The sequence below is a fragment of the Sus scrofa genome, chromosome 9, assembly GCF_054392235.1.
Source record: "Sus scrofa isolate SSC_HxYL_T2T_F1_AM1 chromosome 9, Sscrofa_HxYL_maternal_Yorkshire_Landrace_v2.0, whole genome shotgun sequence".
Taxonomy (NCBI): Eukaryota; Metazoa; Chordata; class Mammalia; order Artiodactyla; family Suidae; genus Sus; species Sus scrofa.
This window is the reverse complement of record NC_139391.1, coordinates 53,448,282-53,469,414: the sequence shown is the minus strand read 5'-3', so window position 1 is coordinate 53,469,414 and position 21,133 is coordinate 53,448,282. Positions and strand designations below refer to the sequence as shown.

The 21,133-nt window shown below is 41.9% G+C and overlaps 2 protein-coding genes across 6 annotated transcripts in view; one reads left to right on the top strand and one right to left on the bottom strand.

Moving 5' to 3' along the window:
* The window catches only part of ST3GAL4 (ST3 beta-galactoside alpha-2,3-sialyltransferase 4), a 1,054,305-nt gene that overhangs the window by 298,510 nt on the left and 734,662 nt on the right, over positions 1-21,133 (bottom strand). The gene's annotated exons all lie outside the window — the stretch shown is intronic.
* Positions 7,054-21,133, top strand: part of CDON (cell adhesion associated, oncogene regulated) — a 99,142-nt gene continuing 85,062 nt past the window's right edge. The window contains exons 1-2 of one of the 5 annotated variants that reach the window (XM_084976560.1): positions 9,134-9,167; positions 14,834-15,360. The gene's annotated coding sequence lies outside the window, so the exon portion shown is untranslated. Of the gene's footprint in view, positions 7,296-9,133; positions 9,168-10,517; positions 10,656-14,833; positions 15,361-21,133 lie in introns of those variants that run through there. The other 4 variants (XM_021063103.2, XM_021063106.2, XM_021063104.2 and 1 more) reach the window with 4 other exon arrangements.

The window sequence follows — 21,133 nt, the reverse complement described above, 5'->3', positions numbered from 1 at the left end:
GATACAATACAAATATAAAGATTATTTACGATTATGACCCAAAGAATACAGCTTCAATTTTTTTTTATTTTCATTCTTAAAAGTTTTATTGAGGTAGAGTTGATTTAAAAGGTTGTGATGATTTCTGCTGTATAACAAAGTGATTCAGTAATATGCATACAGACATCCATTCTCTTTCAGATTCTTTTCCCACATAGATTATTACAGAATATTGGGTAGAGTTGTCTGTGCTCTGCAGCAGGTCCCCTTTGGTCAATCATTCCATATACGTCGGTGTGCATATGTCAGTCCCAAACACCTAGTCCATCACTCAAGTCTCAAGATCTTATCTACAATTCAAACCCTCCCCAAAGTGGCCCTACTCCTCTAAATCCATCTCTACTCTAATCCCATGGGCTATTCTCTGTCCAGAGCCTTCCTTCCACCTGCAAGCCCTCACCACTTCCCTCCTTCTCCTTGGGAACCACCCCCCTTTCTCTACTTCTGGAGTTTTCCCCAGCCTCCGGGCTGAAGTTAAGTTTCCTTCCCTCGTAAAGCTTTTCTACCTCCACTTCAACTGGAAGTTATTTTTGTGGGCGCCATTTTCTGAGATCCTACTATGTGTCAGGTGCTGTGCTAGGAATCTGACACATTATCTCATTTAAGCCTTGAAAGAAGGGTACTATTTTCATATCATATTTTTGCCCTTTTCCTAACAATGGACACCTGGGTGGTTTTTAATTTGTTTTAAGCAGTGCTACAGTGAGTTACTTCCACATCAGCATTTCACACGCATGCAAGATTCACTGTAGGATAAATGTCAAGACAGGGACTGCTGGACCAAAGGGTAAAAATGTGCTAAATTTTTATAAACTTCGTCCACTTTTCTTCCCTGGAAGTTGGACTACCCCCCCCTTTTTTTTTTTTTTTTTTTTTTTTTGCTTCTTTCTAGGGCTGCAGATGTGGCCTATGAATGTTCCCAGGCTAGGGGTTGAATCAGAGCTGCCTCTGTCAGCCACAGCCACAGCCACAGGAACATGGGATCCCAGCCAAGTCTGTGACCCACACCACAGCTCAAGGTAACGCCAGATCCTTAACCCGCTTAGTGAGGGGGGGGATCAAACCCGCATCCTCATGGTTACTGATTGGGTTCCTTACCACTGAGCCACAGTGGAAACTTCTGGACCATTTTTTATTCTTTTTTTTTTTTTTTTGTCTTTTTAGGGCTGCACCGTGGCATGTGGAGTTTCCCAGACTAGTGGTCCAATTGGAGCTGTAGCTGCTGGACTGCGCCACAGCCACAGCAACGCAGGATCCAAGCCTCATCTGCGACCTATTCCACAGCTCATGGCAACGCAGGATCCTTAAACCACTGAGCAAGGCCAAGGATCGAACCCGAAACCTCATGGTTCCTAGTCGGATTCATTTCCCCTGCACCATGACAGGAACTCCCATTTTTTATTTTTACCATCAATGTGTGAAAGTACAACACAGGTCTTGTTACTGCTGAGCCGTGACAGGAACTCTTCTTTCTTACTTTTTTTTATTTAATTAAAAAATTGTTATTTATTTATTTTTTCTTTTTTGGTCTCCCCACAGCATATGGAGTTCCTGGGGATGGGGTCGGATCTGAGCCATATTTGTGAGCTATGGCTGCAGCTGTGGCAACACCAGATCCTTTAACTCACTGTGCTGGGCTGGGAGTTGAACCTGCATCCTGGTGCTGCAGACATGCCACTGATCCTGTTGCACCACAGTGGAAACTTCTTTTTTTTTTTAAGCAATGGTAGAAAAACTATATTATTTAGAGATACAGAGGTAATGCCAGAGGAACTAAAAGCAAAAATAGTTAAAAGAGGCTGCCTCTGAAGGCTAAGACCAGAGTAGGTACGGGGTTGTTACTTTTCATTACAGACCCTTCTATATTATTTGCTTTACTATTATTAGCTAATAATAATAGTAAAGCAAATAATATTTACTATTATTATTTTTTATATGAGAGCCTAAAGCATGCAGATATTCCCCGGCCAGGGATCAAACTCAATAGTGGAAACTTCTTAATCCAGGTTTTTTTTTGTTTTTTTGTTTTATATTGTTTTGCTTTTGGCCACACCTGCAGCATGTGGAAATTCCTGGACCAGGGATAAACCTGGGACATAGCAGTTGTCACCTGCAACATGGCTTTGGCAACACTAGATTCTTAACATGTAAGCCACACAGAAACTTATATCCAGGTATTTTCTTATACCTCTTTAATTCAGTGCTTTGCACCCAATAGGTGCTCAATGTAAGTTTTGTTATCTGTTAAATTCATTTGAAGTGATATTAATACAAATAAATATTTCTAGTGTGAGGGGACATTAGTAATCAAGAGTCCAGCTTCTAGGACCAGACTACCTGGGTTTGAGCACCAGCTCTGACACTGACTAGCTGTGCGATCCTTATCAGGATCCCTCACATTTCTGGGCTTCAGTTTTCTCAATTGCAATATGGGGCTAATGCTTAAAATAGTACTTGGCATAAAGCATGTACTATATAAGCATTAACTATTATGTCTAATTTTTTTTCGCTGCACCTGTGGCATGTGGAAGTTCCCAGACAAGGGATTGATCTGGGCAGCTTCAGTGTCAAGGCTGGATCCTTAACCCACTAAACAACACAGGAACTCCTTATCATGTCGAATTTTTATTTAGTGTTTGCTATGTGCCAAGTATTAGGTACTTCATAAATATCATCTCAATTAATTCTCCCATCAGTCCTATGAAAGGGGGTTATCAACCCTATATAAGGTATTAGTATCATCCCTCTTTTACAAATGATGGAATTGAGACTCCAAGAGTTTAAGTAACTTGACCAAGTCAAATGAGGTGGCATCAGAATTTGATGCACATCTGTTTGATTCAACTCAGTCTGTCTTGTTATTCTTGGAAAACCAGCTTTAACTTTTATTTTGTATTATAAAAGCACCCATTAGTGGCTTAAAATTCATTGAGGGTATAACCCTGTCACTTAGCAACATTCCTGCCTAGTCATTGCGGCCTTGGGCACTTGTCTCATGATATTGCTCTTAACATCCTCTGGGTCCCTTCAATGTCTGGCTTTTTCTTTTTTTTTCTTTTTTTTTTTTTTTTTTGTCTTTTTGCCTTTTCTAGGACCGCTCCTACGGCATATGGAGGTTCCCAGGCTAGGGGTCTAATTGGACCTGTAGCTGCCAGCCTATGCCACAGCCACAGAAACTTGGGATCCAAGCCATGTCTGCGACCTACACCACAGTTCACTGCAACACTGGATCCTTAACCCACTGAGCAAGGCCAGGGATCGAACCTGTAACCTCATGGTTCCTAGTCGGATTCGTTAACCACTGCGCCACGACGGGAACTCCCCTGGCCTTTTCTTAAGGCCCCATGTCCCCTGATCCCATAGATTCTTTTTTTTAAATTTTTATTTATTTATTTTTAGGGCCACATCCACAACATGGAAGTTCCCAGGCTAGGGATCGAATCAGAGCTTATAACCGCCGGCCTACACCACAGCCACAGTCATGAGGGATTGGAGCCCCATCTGCAATCTACACCACAACTCATGGCAACGCTGGATCCTTAACCCATTGAGTGAGACCAGGGATCAAACCTGTGTCCTCATGGATACTAGTCGGGTTCATTTCTGCTGAGCCACAACAGGAACTCCTTAAATTATTTTCTTACTAATACCACATATTACTCCCCTTCTTGTATGTTCTCCAGCATAACTCTAAGTTTGGTTCAGTGTGTGCTTTCCCCTCAGGCCTGAGTGGTTAATTTTGACAAAGCCAGACAAACATGGAGTGATAATCAGTCACTACAAATTCACCATCTCCAACCCCAGCCAGGCCCTCAGGATCACTCATCAATCCTGTGACTGCTTTTCTACTTTTAATTTTCAACTTTCATTTTGGCCAGTGACTATTCCAAACCCTCTCCACCTTCCCTATGCATTTTTTTCAAGCCCCACACCCCCACATCTTGAGTTTCATAAATAACCTTCCCTCCAAATTCATCATGATAATTAAAGGCTTTAGATATTGGAGTTTTAGAAATCTCTCCTTGGCCACAACTTTCTAGAATTCCATATTCTTCCTGAGTCTTCATGTCTACTTTCATGCCATAGAAACTACTCTATGCTAATGACTTTCAAAGCCAATTACCTCCAGCATGGACTTTTCCATCTAGTGGACACCTGTGCTTGGAAGTTCCAAGGGCACCTCAAATTCAAAAGCGTCAAAATTAAACACAGCGTTGTTCCCCTAAAATCTATCTGTCGTGCAGAGGATCAGTCTCTTCCCAGGTACCATGTGGGTAGGGGGATGGCCACCATCCCCTCAAGCTAGAAGGCCCATTCTCTTCTTTACCTTCCACATGCAATCAGATTCCAAGTCTAACCAAGATTCCCTCTTGTCTCTGGCTTTTCTCCTCTTTTCTTACCTTTGTATGGCTGTCCTAGTTCATTGTCTTAATCCAACTGGACTGCCTGAACTGCTTCAGAAGCTTCTAGATGTTTTGATCTCAGGCTTTGCCTCTTTAAATCTGTCCTTATCACTGCTGCTGGGTCATTTTTCTAAACATAAATCTGGCTATATCACATTCCCATTTACAACCCTGTATTGACTCCCCATTGCCTACAGGATGGAATCCCAGCTTCTTGGCATGACATGCACGGCCACTGTGATCTGGCTTCAGTTTCTTTTCACGGTGCCTTCCCTTACTGATCTCTACCTAACCCCTCACACTTCTACCACAAAGAAGAATTTGCAGTTCCTTTGAGCTGCCCTGCTGTGTCTCGCCTTTATTCATAATGTCCTCTTGCCTAGACTGTCCTTCCATTCTTTCACCTGTCCCTGGCCAACCTCTACTGTCCTTTAAGGCTTAGTTCATGGGTCACTTCTTTTGGGAAGCCTTTCTTTCTTTTTCTTTTCTTTCCTTTTTTTTTTTTTTTTTGGCCACACCCACAGCGTGTGGAAGTTCCTGGGCCAAGGATTGAACCTGCTCCACAGCAGCGACCCAAGCCATTACAGTGACAATGCTGGATCCTTAACCTGCTGTGCTACAAGAGAACTCCCTTGGGAGACATTTTTTGGGACACTGCCCTCCCACTCTCCCCAAACTCTAGACTGGGTTGGCAACACTGCCCCTGTACTCCCACACCTGCCTGTTCTTTGGACCAAAGATGTCTTAATGTACTTATCCATGTATACGTCAGTATCACAATTAGATTGTGAGCCCCTCGAAGCATAGGACTGTGTCATATTTCTCTGTGTACCTCTTTGTCTGGCAGTGGCATAGAATAGGTGTTCAATAGTCCTTATAAAGTGTTTACACTTGTAAGTGAACAGACGGATGATTCATTAACAAAAAACTATTTGCCCCAAAATGATTTCTCTACTTTACAGACAAGGCAGAAGGGACTACTCAGTATTCACAAACATCATGATTATTTCTTAGGTCTGATTATGAGTAATAGGCATAGTGATTTTCAAATGACATTGTGAGGTTTGGGGGTGCCCACAATCAATGGGGGCCCCAAGAGTAGAACCTGGAAGGGTTGGAATAGGACAGCTGCCGTATAGGGCAGCTAGGATTCTTGCAGAGTGCCACAAAAAACCTGTAAGACTTCCATTCCATTCACACAAAAATCTCAATTTAGATAAATCTTCAATGTTTATACATCTTATTTGCTAATTGAAAAATCATTTAATACAGCTTAAGTTAATAACATCCAGACTCAGTTTAAATAAGTAAAAAATGGAACAATAGAAAACAAAGAAATAGAACTCTTTTTTTTATCCTCCTGTACTGTCCTTCTTAGGACCTTATGCTTTCCTAAAGACCCTGGATATAGCTAAAGCAAAACAATAAACTGTCTGAACACCACTATACTTTCAAAAATTTGCTTGTGAAATTCAAGAAAAAAGGTAAGGAAGACTGTCATGCTTCTTTGATGTTCAGTACTGAGTGTTTTTGAACTGTGAGTATCATTAGGGCTGTTTTTGTAGTTAAATAGTAAGTAATAATGACGATGGTAAAAAAAAAACCCAATACACATATATGTAATAATACATATTATTATTATATAGAAGTCACAGTCCTTGAATGTCCACGCAGTGGCAGGTGCTTTCTACCAAGTATCACATTTATGCTTCGCAACAACCTTTTAAACAGAAATTATTTTCCCCTTTTTTCTTTTTGAACAACTGAAGTTCAGTGGGATCAGATCACTTGGGGCACGTCCAAAGGACGAAGTGGTAAGACTCTGGGGCCAAAGGCCGTGCTGGTTGGACCAGGCGACACTGAGCTTCTGCTAGTCTCTGAGAAGTTTTGTTACCTGCCTGCACGTATGTGAATGCCGGGCGAGTGTGGTGGGGAATCAGACGAAGCTGTCTAAGAATCTAAACACAGAAAGTGGTAAAAACGCGAAGGAACCAAAAGGGGCGGGAAGTTGGAACTATAAAAGAGATACCAGGTAGGCACCAACAGAAGGGATGGACTAGCTGGCTCCTCAGACAACTTAGGTGGATGGGTGAGGGGCGGGGCCTAAGCGGGGAAACCCGGGAGCGTGTAGACCAGTAATGGACCGGCCCGAAATGACGCCTCTCTCGGGGAAGCAAAGGTGAGGGGAAAGTGAGTGCAGCCATATGGAAAACTCTGGAAAATGCCAAGGCAGCTCATCTTCATTTTCCTAAATAAAGCAGAAACTATCCTCTCCTTTCCTGGGGGGGGGGTCTCTTGTAGAGCAAGCAGGAGTGGGACTGGGAGGAGGGCCTGCACAGAGCGCCCCCCCGTCACGTTGGTACGGCCCATCCCCCCGCCGCTGATCTGGCAGGCTGCGCGCGCACCCTCCGGCCGGGCGCGGGCCGTCGGGGAGCTGCGGCCTCCGCGGCCGGGTTCCCTCCTCTCGCTCCTCGCGTGCTCCTCGCTGGCCCAGCGCCCGCCGGGTTACGCGCCCGCGCGCCTGGGCGGGGGAGGAGCGCGGCCGCGGGGGCGCGCCCCAGTGACTCCGCCCTCCCCCCTCTTCTCCTCAGCTTCCCTCCCCTGAATCCCGGGTGCCCGGCTCCCGCGGCTCCGTGTGAGGAGACCGGGATTCCGCGCCGCCTGCCCTCGCGTCCCCGCTCCGGCGTGCGAGGCGCCGCGCCCTCCCGGTGCCCTGCCTGGTGCATGGAGGGGCCCGTTCGGACAGCAGCCGCCGCCGTAGCCGCCGCCAGCGCGCGGGGGATGACCTGGGGGTGGCTCTCGGAGCCGGCTGCCGCGCAGGAGGTCTGGGGGCTTAACCAGCCCCGCTCAGAGGTGCGGGGGTGGGGGTCCCACCTAAGGGTCGGTGGGAGGGGTGGCCTGGGGACACCGGGCTTGGGAGCCACGAGGCTTGGGAGGTGGAGGTCAGAGAGTGGACGGGCCAGCATGCCCCGGAGGTCGTGGGGGTCCAGGCTGCCTGCGGGGTCTGGGGAGGGCAGCTGACGAATGCGCAGCGGGGAGCTCAGGCGTCCCCAGTCCTCGGGGACTCTGAGCCTCCTCGTGGGAGGAGGCGGGGTGAGGTGTCAGTGACACTGTTAAATCTCTTTGACAATGATCCGCTGGGGCAGGTGAGATGCAGCACAGCGGGGAGCTTGGGGCGCCAGCATGTTTTCCCAAGGGAGCGGGGTCCCTCGCCTCTCTCAACCTCCATCCCGCAGAGCGCCCTCCAGACACAGTGATTTATGGTTAGGGAGAATCAAGAGAAATTTCCTGCACAATGTATCTTTCTCTGCCTTCATAGACTCAGTGACTTCCCAGCCCCAGGGAGCGTATTTTTCCTTCTCCTCTGTAAAGCTTTCTGTGGATTGCATTATCATTTGCTAAATACACTGCAGCTCGCCATTTATTTCACTCCGCAGCTTCCAGACCTTTGTTGCATTCTCTCCACATCTAGGGATTTCTGTAATAAATCACTGAGGGGGATAGAGAGGCTCTCTCGCCCTTCCCTTCATTGTTCTCCCTAACCTCACCAAGTCAGGTGGAAGGCTCTCCAAAGGAGCCTTCTATAGAATGCCTGCCTTTCCCAGTCCGGACTCCAGAGGGTGGCAGGTGCCTTAAGGGCAGGCTGTTATCCAGTTGAGATCTAGAATTTAGGGAAGCTCATTAACAGAACCTCTGGGTCCTAATTCAGACACCTTGAGAAAGCAGAAGATTGGACTAAAAGGTAACATGAGATTTAGTCTCAGACCAATGGCCAGTCAAAGAGGCCAGTTCTGATTCCATGCCTCACTGATGCTACAGCCCTCAGACACCTCAGCTGACTTTTGGCATACTATGTCTGCTGGGAGAGGATGGGGAGGGGGCTGAAGAATGAAATAGGTTTATCCTCAGAATAATTCTAAACGTTCTATTACATTTTATAGCTTATTTTTAGGGGTAATCTATTTTAGCTGAAAATGTGGGGGTAGTTCAACTTTTAGGAAGAGATGAAAGAAAACTCCAGAAAATTTCTGGAAAATTTAAATTAGTGCTTAACTAGAAAGCATTCTTAGGAACCCAGAGAGGCACCAGATACTGTAGTTTCTGTTTTGCACATGTGGAAATAAACTGCCTCATACTTTAAGTTATATGAGAAGAATGGGGAAAACCTGTTTCATTTTGTAAAGACGTGCCCTGGGTGTGTGTTTGGCAGTGTGTAGAGCAGAAACATTTATATTTCTATTAAAAAAACACACACACACAAGTGTGTATTGTTTAACTTTCATGCAAAAACTCGGATGTAGTATTTGGGAAATCTGTCTTTGTTTGAATAGTTTAGTCAACCAGGGAAATCAGTTACTATAGGTACTATGCTATTGTTTGTGTAGTAACTCACTTGGGATGCTTTGATTGATTGCCATGTTTCTCATCAACCTCCTCTTCTGTGGAAAGTACTTAAACAGCTCTGACTCTCAAGCCGGGAAGTACAAAGAACCCTTAGGACTTGGAGCATACTGATCTAGCTCGTGTAGGTTGGCTTCTAAATCAATCTTATTCCTTGCCTTCCTTGCAGGTGGTTTGACTTTGCAGGGAAGGAATTAAGTTCACTTTAAGATAGGACCCCTCTCTTCCCCGCCCCCCTACCTCCCCCCATCTGCAAGGTTTATATAAAGATAAAGGCTTTATGCTGGAGTAAGACCTTCTGTCATAGGACTGTGCTCTAAAGAGGTCAGGTAAAACTTCTTGATTGGTTCTTGTGCTTCCTTCTTATTTTTCCACTTTTGCCCTTACACTTTCATGACTTTCTAGATGATTTCATTTATGGTTTTGTCCACTTAGAAGTGGATGTATAATTATTCTTTTCTAGAAGTGTTTATTCTGTAGGCATTTAGACTAAAAATTGGTACTGCTTCTAGGTAAAATCCCAGAGAAATGATTTCAGAAATTAAACTTTATCTTAGTGAAATCAGACTGGAGGTAGGAAATGAAAAATAATTAAGTAGAAGATTTGTTATTTTTAACACATCGTTAAGTCTCCATTGCCTTGTTATTAGCATCTGTCCTATGTAGGAGTGTAGCTAAGGCAACACAGCAGAAGAGGAGTTGTCTAGAGATAGTCTTTCTTTAGATATATTGTGATCTTTCTACTTGATAGAAACTAATTAGGTTAGAGAATTTGGAGTCTGGTTGCTAAATAGATTGCTTTGAAGGACTTGGTTGTACAGTGGATTTTGATTGGTACTTTTTTCAAGAAATTTTCTTAACTTGAATTAGAGAATGCTTTATTGTTTTAAATTAAATTTTTATATCATGTTAACATTTCATTGATTTGTTAACAGTCCATTTATAGATTTGTGTTGCGTGCATGGTACTAATTCACTTTCAAGAGAGTGGGGAGGAGGGCTCTACTTGATTCTTTTCAGTTACAGTTAGAGGTGGTATGTGGAATATACTTAATGTCACTTTAAAAATATTGGATTACAACTAAATGAAAAACTCGTTTGTTGGTTTTTTTTTTTAATTTTAATCCTTCAAGTTTTCCCTTATTGTTTGTGCTCTTTCCCCCATTGTCAGGCTTAAAACATACAGTATCATTGTCATCTGTCCCCTGAATAATGGTCTTGAGGTGATATTATTAATGTGGCTTTTTAAAATCAAACTAATTATACTTGCCTAAAAGGGCCACATGTGTGCGATTCTAGCTGCCTGGTGCCTTTTGAGAGCCCTGGAGACAGGCTAGTGAATAGAGCTGAAAATTCATTCTGTATTTGATTAAATGGAACAGACTTGCTGCTCCTTACCCCAGCAGGGGCGATGAGCTCTCTTGATCCCCGAAGCGGCTCCAAGACCCTGGGAATTCCATTAGCGAGCACCTGAGGAATTTCTGCCCTGCAGTGCCTTTTTTGTATGTGTGTATGTGTGTGTGTGGAGAGGGAGTAGAGCAGAGTGGGGATGAAGGGGGTGGCGGCGGGCAGGGGGCGGAGAGAGGCTACATTAGAAGACTCCATATGTTAGCAGATCTAAAATCAAGGCATACTTAACAGCTTATCTTATAAGAAAAAAGCCCAACCCAAAGGCAGATTGCCGGTCAGGACTTTCTTACCAGCAGGACCGTGGTGATGCGTCTTTACTCCCAAGTGAATGCCACTGTAAGTACAGAAAGTACTTTTCTGCTTTTTCCCTCCGAAACTCAAGCATATACACGTTGCAGACTTGGTAAGTGCTCTTCGAATGATCTTTTGATAAATATGTAAAATTGCGTTGCAGTTTGGTCTTGCCTAGAAGGACTGCTTTATTGTTTTAATAACGTTTTCAACAGAGAGCAAAGTCAGACTTTTTTTCTGTGTTTTGTGGAGATGAAATGCTTGTTTGAATAGGCATTTTTGAGTTCGCACTTTTGTTTTTGTATGACCTTTATTGTGTTTTCATGACACTATTATTACAGAATTTAAATTCACTTAGGGTGTGTCTTTTTTTTCTGTTGTCTTTTGAAGAATACTTTGTTATTGTTAGTATTTTTTTAAGGTATCACTTTTCAGACTTGCCAGCAGCCACAAGTAAATGAAAGTATATCTACCAAAAATATTCTGTAAAATCTTTGGAGCAAAATTTGTGAAAACGTCAGTGTGTCTTCCTCTCCTGCCCCTCCTCCCATGACCCCAAATACTTTCTGGATAAAAACATTTTTCAGAATATGAGTCCTGTTTGTTTCATGTGAACTTTTCAAGGAAGAACAGTTCTGATTCTTGGATGGTATAGTTAATTGATTTTCATCTTCCAAAAACAGTTAAAAATGAATGTGAATTCCAGTGTTTGTAGTTTTCAACTAGCATAGAGTGCGGTAGCATATTTGATGGTTAATTTAATATATTTTGTTACTGATTAAAATCATGTTGTGTGTCACAGCTCACTCTATCCTATTACCATGTAGTTCTCTACCAAATTCTCCTCCCCATACTAAGTGTTGAGAAAATAAAGAAGCATTTTAGAGAATTGTTTAATTCTCCCCGCTCCTTCATTCTGGGGTTGCCTTCCACAGGTATGGCCAAATTGAAAGGATTCTAGAATGAATGGGAGTAAACACTAAAGTTAGCCTGGGGCCTGTCTCGGTTTACAGTTGTTCAGGTACTTTGCTGTGTGATGTATTTTGATGGCCAGAGATAATTAAAAAACTGTTCCAAAGCATATTTTGTTCTCCTGCCATATGGTTGGAAAGTGAGTTAAGACTTCAGTTCTTGGGAGTTCCCGTTGTGGCTCAGCAGGTTTAGAATCCAACTGGTATCCATGAGGATGTGGGTTCAATCCCTGGCCTCGCTCAGTGGGTTAAAGGATCCGGTGTTGCTGAAAGCTGCAGTATAGGTCACAGATGCAACCTGGATCTGGAGTTGCTGTGCCTGTGGTGTAGGCTAACAGCTGCAGCTCTGATTCAACCCCTGGCCTGGGAACTTCGATATACTATAGATGTGGCCCCAAAAAGACAAAAAAAAAAAAAAAAAAAAAAAAGACTTCAGTTCTTGAGGACCAGTTATGTACTTTCAACTGTAGAATTAAGAAACTGTGAAGTTCCTTACATCTTACTTGGGGGTGGGAGTGGGGGATGCACAGGTTATGTTATTGAACTTAGGTGTATTCTGCTTACATTTTGCTGCAGTATTTTTATATTGCCCTAACACAAACGGAAAGTTAAAAAGCTAACATAAGGCTGCTTTTCAGCTATTCTTGTTGTAGACTAGCTCATCTCTTTTTATTTATGTGACCTGAGGCAGTGCTCTTAACCTAAGCCTTGGTTTCCTCTTCCCTAAAATGGGGATAATAACAATGGTATTGGTTATCACTGTTGCAAGGATTATATGAGATAATGAAAGTAAAGCCCTTGACATAGAGTAAAACCTCTGTGAATGTTAGCTGCTGCTTTTAAGTAACTCCTCCTATACATGTCAGTCTGTTATTTTGATCCAAAAGTCATTTCTTTTGAAGAATAAATAATAAGGAATTCTCCGAAGTTAGTAAGTGTGGCCACATGTAATGGCCTTAGTTTCAGTATGCTACAGTTTTCTTCATTTTGTGATTGGAACTTAAAAGGCACGTGGAAACAATGTGTTGTTGCATTTTTTTCCCCATTGAGATAAAAATGTACACGTGTACAGTTAATGTATGTATACTCAGTGAACAGAACATCCCCTCCACCCTGAAGTTTTATATATGCACATATGTATGGTAACCATCACCCAGATCAAGATGTAGAACGTTTCCCTTGTTGAGGAAGGTCTCTTGGTGTCCCTTCCCAGACTAGCCCACTGCCCCCAGCAAATAACAGCTATTCTGACTAGTCTCACCATACATGAATGTTGCCTATTCCCCAACTTTGTGAAAATGGACTCATACGCTAAGCACTCTTAGATCTGGTTTCCTGCACTGCTCGTTATGTCTGAGATCTGTCTTTGTTGCTGTGTGTGTGGTAGTAATTCACTTTTTTTAAAAAAGTGTTTTAGTGTCTTTTGCTCGTTTTGAAGTTCGTAGTAGTTCATTTTATTGGTGCTTTGGGTAATGTGGTCATTGGGAAAACAAGAAAATAACAACACTTCTTCCTGAATTATTAAAAAATTAGATCCCAGGCACTGTCTTAGAAAAGTAACCATGAACTTATTCTTATATATTAAGCTGGGTTGAAGGTAATATTATTACCTTCAGTCACATTTCTAGAAACCAAATTCTTTGATAACTGCCCTTGTTTTTGTTTTTGTTTTTTTTTTTTTTTTCATATGTGTTGAGAAGGGGAGGGAGCCTCAAAATAAAGAAGGACCATTTACACTTATATCCTTCATGCTTAGGATTTAATGCCATAATCAATGCTTAGAATTGTATTGAAGTAACCATTATCTCAGCATTAGTATAATATTCTCTTAGAAGAAAACATAACAACGCAGTATATTCTTGGGAAAAAAATTCACCAATAATGGAAAAAAATGGAGCAAGGATGTTGTTATATTACAGGAAAGTTTTGAAGACCAGGACCTCCCAGTTATATCAGTAAGAAGAATTTTGGATACTAACCTTCCTAACAGTTGCTGTCAAGCTATGCCTATATGTTTGGAATTTCTGTTTGTATTGTTAGGATTCCTTAATATGCTAAGTAAAATTTATTGCACCAGTGAAACAAGGATACAAGATGATGTTGAATCAGAAGTTTGGTTTTTTTTTAAGTTTTGGAGGGGGCCATGATTGAGGTTAATAGCTCGTATTTCTGTTCGTGGAAATGTTGATGAAGGATTTTCTGGATGTTCTACTTGAACACAAGCCACTTCTCTCTCCAGAAACATTGTCTATTTCAGCATGTGTAATTTTTTTTTTTTTTGTCTTTTTAGGGCCTTACCTAAGGCATGTGGAAGTTCCCAAGCTAGGGGGCAAATTGGAGCTACAGCTGTTGGCCTACAATGCAGCCATAGCAATGCCAGATTGAACTGCATCTGCAATCTATACCATATCTCACAGCAATGCCAGATCCTTAAACCATTGAACAAGGCCAGGGATGGAACCTGCATCCTCATGGATACTAGTCAGGTTCATTACTGCTGTACCACCATGGGAATTCCGCAGCTTTGTAATCTTATTCTTCATATTCATAGATCCTTGACACAAGGCTATTCACATACAGCTGTGGGCAAGGATGTGTTCATCTGAACTTCACAGGGGCAAGTTGTCCCCTTTTCTCTTAAATCAGAACATCAGGGAGTTCCCGTCGTGGCGCAGTGGTTAATGAATCCGACTAGGAACCATGAGGTTGCGGGTTTGGTCCCTGCCCTTGCTCAGTGGGTTTTTTTTTTTTTTTTTTTTTTGTCTTTTTGTCTTTTGTTGTTGTTGTTGCTATTTCTTGGGCCGCTCCCGCGGCATATGGAGGTTCCCAGGCTAGGGGTTGAATCGGAGCTGTAGCCACCAGCCTACGCCAGAGCCACAGCAACGCGGGATCCGAGCCGCGTCTGCAACCTACACCACAGCTCACGGCAACGCTGGATCGTTAACCCACTGAGCAAGGGCAGGGACCAAACCCGCAACCTCATGGTTCCTAGTCGGATTCGTTAACCACTGCGCCACGACGGGAGCTCCGCTCAGTGGGTTAACGATCCGGCGTTGCCGTGAGCTGTGGTGTGGGTTGCAGACTCGGCTCAGATCCTGCGTTGCTGTGGCTCTGGTGTAGGCCGGCGGCTACAGCTCCGATTAGACCCCTAGCCTGGGAACCTCCATATGCTGCGGCAGCGGCCCAAGAAATAGCAAAAAAAGCCAAAAAAAGCCGAAAAAAAAAAAAAAAAAAAAAAAAAAAGAACATCAGTGGCAAGATTTCAGTGGGGGTGGGGAGAGTTGAAATAATGATACATGATTCATCTTTTGTCCCATAGGGCACTCAAAAGATGCAGATTTTGTTCCAGAAGAAGGAAGAACCGTTGATGAGTAGAACTGCCTCATGATAGAAAATGCTCTTTTGAAGGGGCATGAGCTCCATGTTACTGACCTGTTGCAGTGATGTTTGCAAGAGATGGTGTGGGAAGAATCTCTTCCTTGGGTGGGAGACCACATGCCTTCCAAAGGCCTTTACAGCGTGACTCCATGAAACAGGCTCTTATGGGGAGCTATGCTACTTCACTGCCACATACGACCATCCCCCTACCCCCATCCCAGGTTTCACTTGGCTGTAGTTTCATTAACCTGTGGTCAGCCGCAGTCCTGGAGGTTTCCAGAGATAAACGATTCATAAGATTTAAGTGGTGCGCTGTTCTGAAGAGTGTGAGGAAATCTGGTGCCATCCTTCCTGAGATCCCCAAAGCCTCCACAGTGTTGTGCTCCTGGCATTCAGCCATCAACTTTGTCATAGCTTGGTGATCCAGGACCCCCCCAAGCAGATAACCATCCTTCTGATTATCAGAAGGTTAGTAGCGACTAGCACTTTGTCACCATGTCTAAGTCATCCACCTCACTTCATCTTATCTGTGGGCATTTTGTCATCTCACATCATCATCATCACCATCACAAGAAGGGTGATTACAATACAGTAAGATATTTTGAGAGAGAGAGACCATATTCATAAAACTTTTATTCTACCATATTGTTAAAATTTATTATTGGTTATTGTTAATCTCTTACTGCTTAAGTTATACATTAATCTTAGATATGTATGTATAGGAAAAGACATAGTATAAATAGGATTTGGGGAGTTCCCTCCATGGCTCAGTGGTTAGTGATCCTGACTAGGATCCATGAGGATGTGGGTTCGATCCCTGGCCTCGTTTAGTGGGCTAAGGATCCAGTGTTGCTGTGGCTGTGGGTAGGCCAGCAGACGCAGCACCTGTTTGACCCCTGGTGTAGGAACTTCCATATGCTGTGCATGTGGCCCTAAAAAGAAAAAAAAAATAGGGTTTGGTATCATCCACAGCTTCAGATATCCACTGAGGGTTTTGGAATGCATCCCCTGTGGAGAAGGGGTACTGCTGTACACAATTTTAGAAGGAGAAAATGTGTTAAAAAGTTCCAAACAACCATTGGATATGTATGTTTGCTCAAACCTGCCCTTGTTTAAAGTTGAGGACTACCTCTTCTTGTTGAGCCTTTTCACTTTAGGTTGTAAGTCTTCATTTATCACTAACAAGTAGATGTCAAATATTCTTTTATACTTAAAGAGAAAACAGGGAGGGACTTTTCCAATGTTCTAAGAATGTCACTATCAGAAAAGATAACTCTTTACTACTAGTGGCTGCTGCCTTTTTAGGTAGGTACACATCTGAATTTACTTAAAGCTCCTCCACTGGCTGAGTTACTTACTCCCACAGCAAATTATATGTACAGTAAAAGTCAATAAATGTACCTCTGTCTCTACCTTCTCTCCTTCATCCAAATTTTTCTACACTTGCGTTTCAGGAGCGAGCAATAACTCATATGAGGGGAAAAAGCCTGGCCTCAGTGACTTATCCAAGCAACAAAGCTGTATTCAGGATATTTTCTGGAGTCCATAGTTATTTAATCTAACCATGTACACATCTTATATCTTTAAATATATGTTAATTATGTTAATAATCGCTATTTCGAATTATTCAAGGGGGTATAGAATCCTGAATCACCAAAATAATATTTTGTCTGTTTTATAAAGTGGGGAAGGGTACTGATTTTCTTCTTCCTTGTATTTGTGTGTATATACATATAGCCTATGTATACATATAGCCTGTGGTATAGGTTGCAAATGTGGCTCAGATCTGATGTGGCTGTGGCTGTGGCCAGCAGCTGTAGCTCTGCTTTGACTGACCCCTAACCTGGGAACCTCTGTATGCCGCAGGTGCGGCCCTAAAAAGCCAAACAAACAAACAAAAATCCAGTGAAACCAGTGGTTCTGCATGTCAAGGGCTTCAAGTAGTGAAGATTAAAAAAAGCTTTAGATAAAGAAAAAAATTGTTAAATGTTGAAGATCCTAGGACATCCATGGTCACATTATGACTGGAATGCTTGCCAAACATTTTGCATATTTAAAATGTATGTGTTTGTTTTGTACAACGTTATTTTGTGCCCAGAGAGCTAATGTCATGTTTTGTCTGTTTTTTAAATACCCAGTATTACAGGAGTTTTCTTGGATATCTAGGTACTGAAATATACATTCTGCCTTCTGTGTCTTGCCAGGGAAATTTTTTTTTTTTGTGGTCTTTTTGCTATTTCTTTGGGCCGCTCCCGCGGCATATGGAGGTTCCCAGGCTATGGGTCGAATCAGAGCTGTAGCCGCCAGCCTATGCCAGAGCCACAGCAACACGGGATCCGAGCCGTGTCTGCAACCTACACCACAGCTCACGGCAACGCCAGATCGTTAACCCACTGAGCAAGGGCAGGGACCAAACCCGCAACCTCATGGTTCCTAGTCAGAGTCGTTAACCACTGCGCCACGACGGAAACTCCAAGGGAAATTTCAGTTATTGCCTTTTTAGATACCTGAATAACATAATTACTATTTTCTTTTTTACTATAATTTGATATCTGTTCAGTGAGTAATTGTTCCCATTACCTGGTTGGAGGTGAAATTGGCAAGGGGACAAATGTCTGATGGATAAAATACTACTTTTATCAGGCCATGAAATTATTGTAGTGACATCAGAATTTGGCAGCCTCTTATTCTAATAAAAAGAAAAATAGCATTATATGCTAGGGATAAGATTTTTCTTGCCCATTTGTTTTGGCTTATTTTCAGAGTTTTGGCCTCAGGACATGTGTACAACAAAATAACACAGTGAATAACAGGCAAATGAGAGGGAGTGAACATAGTTTCAGCTGGAACAGACTTAGCTTTATCACTCACCATTTTTTAGTAGTTTAAAATTCGTATGAGAGTGGGTATGAGAGTGGGAATGAGGAATCATCTATGAAGGGGAGTTAGACTTCATCATTTGGTATGGTGTTGCAAAGCTTGCAGTATATTTAGACAGTTTGATGATTGGCTATTAAAATGGTCCTATGAGGGTGAGTGTCTGAATGTAGTTATGAATGGGATTGTACAGTTCTGTAAGAAGGGTGCTATTTGTTCCTTTTTGTAAATACCAATAAAGTAACATCTTTTGATCTAGTATTTCCTCCTGCCTGTTACCCTGTTCATTCTTACTGTGAAACTAGCATTTAGATGTTGCCCATGATTTGATGACAACGCATACACCAGGATTTCAAGTTGGTTTCAATGCACTTGAGCAGTGGTTCCAGTAGATTTTGGGACTGCTAAATCCTGAGAAGATATTTTTATGGCTCTTAATAGACTGTTAAAACTCCTGAGTAGAATCACACTAGTCTTGCCATGTGTTGTGCCCATAATGTACCTTGTGGGTTCTTCTCAACTGTGATCACTTTTTCCAACAAGATCATTTTTTTGTTTGTTTGTTCTGTTAAATCTTGGATGTTCTTCCAAAATGAAGTTAGCAAGCTTTGTAACATCAAAGGTTGTAACCTTCAAAGGGAGGTTAATAGTACTGATGGGTTAAAGTAGCTTTTAACCCTAATTCTAAATATGTACTTCTACTTAAGAACATATTTTCTATTTTTTTTTCTTTTCTTTTTGTCTTTCTGTCTTTTCTAGGGCCACACGTGGTATGTGGAGGTTCCCAGGCTAGGGGTCTAATCAGAGCTGTAGCCGCTGGTCTACGCCACAGCCACACCGGATCCGAGCTGAGTCTTCGACCTATACCACAGCTCACGGCAATGCCAGATCCTTAACCCAATGAGTGAGGCCAGGGATTGAACCGGCAACCTCATGGTTCCTAGTTGGATTCGTTAACCACTGAGCCATGATGGGAACTCCAAGAACATATTTTCAAGACACATTATAATCTGATTAGAATGTTTCTGATCTCTAAATCAGTTCTTTTGATTTCTCTTTATTGAATGTTAGGTGCACTTTATGATGGCCAAGTCCTTTTTGAGATAAAAACAAACAGATCAAACTTCTACCTGAGTTCCTAATTCCAAGTTCTAATCATTAAATGATTCATGTTTTGACTATAGACCTGTAGAAGCTCTTTCATGTAATTGTCATCATATGTTTTAGAGCTAAAGTGTTTGTTTTTTTAATCCCATGGCTAACTAAAGCCAGTTTTGAGTCATTCTAAGATGAGTTAACTGTGGTCTCCTATTAGGTTAACAAACAAAATTGTCATTATTTGTTATGTCTTTTGTGTTTGAGAATGTGTTTTAAAAGAGCTGTTGTCACAGTGGTTAGGTCTTAAAATAATTTCACATTTGTTACTGTGACAGCAGCCGCGGTGGAGTTTTTAGTCATACAGTATAGCTTGTGCACAGATTTGATATCCGTTTTTTGCAGCATCAAGTAAATTTTAGCTCAGAGATTTCACTAGATACATCTTACTAATATTAATCAGAGTCTTGCAACTAACTCCCAAAGTTTGTTTCTAAATGTGAGTTTTTAAGTCCAGGCTGTATTCCACCCTGCAGGAAACTAACAGTAGAAATTGTTTTAAAGAAAAATTGTCGATGTTTTACTTATTCTGGGATTTCTCTTCCAGATAGGTAGATTATTAGGAAGAAGACAAAGAAATGATTGGCCCTGTAGAACAAAGACTTTAACCCTTGATCAGATCCCTGTTTTCTCAGCTAGGTGTTGTATGCATATACAGACTACTCAATTAGTCGTGATTATAGATGTCAGCTGGTCATGGAATCAAATTAACAGCCACCACACATTAAATTCCAAGGCCTTCTATGACCGAGAATGAGAAACTGAGTTTTGGGTTTTTCATTTGTGCAATTAAGAATTTTTTCCTCTATCATGTTGAAATGCAAGTTTCCTAGGGGAAAAGTCCTTTCACTTGATGTTCATAGGCAAACAGAGTTCCCCTTTGCTTGTTAAAGTTCTTTCTAATTCACTGAGGAATACTAGCATCTTTTGTTTCTGATTCACCTCAGGGACTGTACTGCCGGTATACTTGGGCATTTTAACAATAAATAATATGGTGACAAAGGAGTGAGGCCTTGCTTTGGCAAAGCATGGTCCTTATCTATTTGAGTGCCCTGCAGATTTCTCCGAATTGTGCTTCCAGAGGGTTGGAAAAGGAAAGACTCTCCTGCTTGGCTTTGCTGCACAGACAGGCTCTGGAAGAGCCAGGACCCTCCCTGTACTCACGCAGTTGCTAGTTCAACAGTTACCACTCCTGTCATGGTTCTTTTTATTCCATGTACAGAATAGTTTTCTCCATTCCTCTATTTCTGATGGTGATCATTTCTTAAATAATTGTATACAGTTCTTTGTACTTGGCAGAGGGTTTTACAAATTTTTTTCCCCCTTCCATTTATAAGAATGTGTGAGAATGGAAATCACAAAGATAATAAGTGATGGTGAGCACTGGTATCAGATATAAGAGTTTTAATGCAGTTTAGAATTGGGTGGTCTTTAAAATATCTCTGTCTAATGTTGGACAAGGAGGTGATTTGAAACTAGTCTTTTTAACCTTAATTTGGGTTGTAATTGCACCTTTGCTTAGTAATCAAGTAAAATAAATTCTAAGTTTTGTTTTTTTTTTTTTCCTCTTGTCTTTGACCTTTGTAAACCACAAACTTTGCATTCCAGATTCTATTGACCTAATAGGAGATATTGAGATGTTGAAGAGAATATTACCTAAGATAAACTTGACTCCCAGGGGTCCTGTATTTTTAAATTCTTTCCGCTGTAAATAAGTCTGTTCGTTTTTTCTTTCTTTTCCCCCTAAGTACAGGAATTCTTGCTTTCTAACACATATCTTTAGAGCAGGTACTTGGGTGCTTAGAAATTCTTAGAATATATATATATTCTAGCTGAAAATGAAGTTTGAAAGCCCTTTCCAGTTATATGCACAGTAGGGAAAATAGCACAGGGGGCTGTTTAGAAATAAATCTCACTTTACATTGGTGTCATTGCTCATGGAATGAATAGAAAATCAAATTGAATGTTCTTTAACATGGCGTCCCTGCATCCACAGCATGACAGATGATGTCAGAATTTAATCTGATTTTTCATTTTTTGGCAACGTTAGGAAAATGAACACAAGATTTGCAATTTTTAGTGATTCTTGTATTGCTTTTGTCAATTGTTAGCTATTTTTTGTTTTATTCATATTTATTTATTTATTGGCTAAATTCATGGCTTGCAGAAGTTCCCAGGCCAGGGATCAAACCTGTACCACAATAGCCAC